This window comes from Apium graveolens, unplaced genomic scaffold (assembly GCF_009905375.1).
Source record: "Apium graveolens cultivar Ventura unplaced genomic scaffold, ASM990537v1 ctg4623, whole genome shotgun sequence".
Classification (NCBI taxonomy): Eukaryota; Viridiplantae; Streptophyta; class Magnoliopsida; order Apiales; family Apiaceae; genus Apium; species Apium graveolens.
Genome location: NW_027418624.1, coordinates 4,175 through 6,261, shown reverse-complemented (window position 1 = coordinate 6,261; position 2,087 = coordinate 4,175).

The following is a 2,087-nucleotide window of genomic DNA, read 5'->3' as shown; positions in this document are numbered from 1 at the left end:
CTTACATGGCTAGAAAATTCTCTAACATCAGGGTTAAAAAGCCAAGGTTTTTCAAGAACAAGGGACAGTCCTCAAATAGCAATAACTAGAAACCCAAAACTCAGTTTAACCTAGCTAGCAAAGGTGGCTAAAGAACTGGATTTGTTGACAGATCAAAAATACGGTGCTTAATTGTGATGAGTTGGGCCACTTTGCAACTAAGTGCAGGAAGCCAAAGAAAGTGAAGAAGGATAAAGCCTATCTAAAATTAGAAATAAAGTATGAAGCTCTCTTGAAGAAACAACAGGGAAAGGCTTTCATAGCTGAACGCAAGAGTTGGGATGACACTGATGAAGATGATAAAAATGAAGAATATGTAAATTATGCACTTATGGCTCTTGAGCAAGGAGAATCATCATCATCAAAATCAGAGGTACCAACTCTAACTACCATTGATTTAAATACAAGCCAATATAAATAAACTTTTAAAAAGATGAGTGTAGAGATGTTTCATATCCACACAAGTATGGTGGCAGCTACTGAGGAAGTTATTAGACTGTCAAACACAAATGAAAAGATTGAGACTGAAAATCAAGAATTAGAGTTACAGCTTGTTGAGCTTGAAACTGTCAAGCAAGAAAATGAATATTTCAAAAACAAGCTCAAGTGTGCAAGTGAAATAGAAGTTGTGTTGAGGGAAAAATTGGAGAAGAATGAAGTGAAACTGAAGTCTTTCAGAAATGCATCTCAGTTGGTTGGACAATACCATGAGAAGAACAAACCATGTGCTAATATAGCTATTGATTTGGACTATGATGCCTTAAATAGTAACAAGAAAAATGAAGGTGACAAAGGTAAGGAAATTATAAATCAGGATGTCCCAGTTATGCTGAGAAAAGTTGATGCACCTTTGTCCAAGGTGTTAGTCCCTTAACAATATGACAAGAATTACAGAAGGGGGGTTGAATGGAATTCTTGAAACTTTTTCTTGAAATAAAATTGTTCTAACTTGAATATATATAAGTGTGAATTGATTAGCACAATGCGGAATAGTTACTTAAATGAATCAAAACACACATAATTAAAAACAAGAGTCTTTAAAAACTTTCTAGTGGATTTGAATGATTCCACCAGAGATATATAATATATATCGAGAGAACCCTGTGTGTAAAATGCTCACAGCTGCTTACAATATTGAACAACTAAGAATGCAGAGAAATGCTAAGAATTCTTCTTATAAATGTTTCTCTGCTTCTGTTTCAGATATTTTCTTAGTTACTACTTCTTGGTTTATATATCACCAAAATTACAAAGTAATGAGATAGGATAATAAAACAAAAACTATCTAGTCTATAACAATGCTACTTCATTACTCTATTCCAGCATCTTTGAATATCTTCATAATAGCATGGAAATGGCAATGCTTCTTTGTTCTCGAAAACCCAGTTGAATAGGTTACCACATTCCATTTGCATCCACTTGACGCATGTGACTATGTTGTCACTATCAACAGATATTTGAATTCTTTATCCGTCGGGTTCATGATCATCCGTTGAGTTATTGATCATCCGTCGGGTTGTTGATCATCCGTCGAATTCATTGTTGTTTATCCGTCGGGTAGCAATCAGGCACTTGACTTCATTTCACTTATGCAGAGTTATAAGACATCATCTATGTACAATTGATCAACCTATTCTGCATATCTAACTAAAGTCAACATGACTTAAGTACTACTACAGATTCTAAACAATGTGAATGCAGAAATGTGCTACAGACTTATTGTTACATAAGCTACTCACTCGATGGATAATAAGTCATCATCCGTCGGGACTATAATGAGTCATCCGTCGGGACTATAAACCTTATCCGTCGAGTGATACATAATTTTACTAAGTAAAATCTACCAAGGTGTTTTGTTCATGAAATTATCAAGTACACAACATATATACAACAATCTCCCCCAATTTATGTCTACTGGAATTGTAGCCATAAATTAAGAGATACTTAATGAAAACAAAACACCCTAAAAATACAACTTTAAAAAAAAGTAGATATTACTGAAAAGTGCTTCAAATAACAAAATGTACAAAGTTTTGCTCAAAGTCATT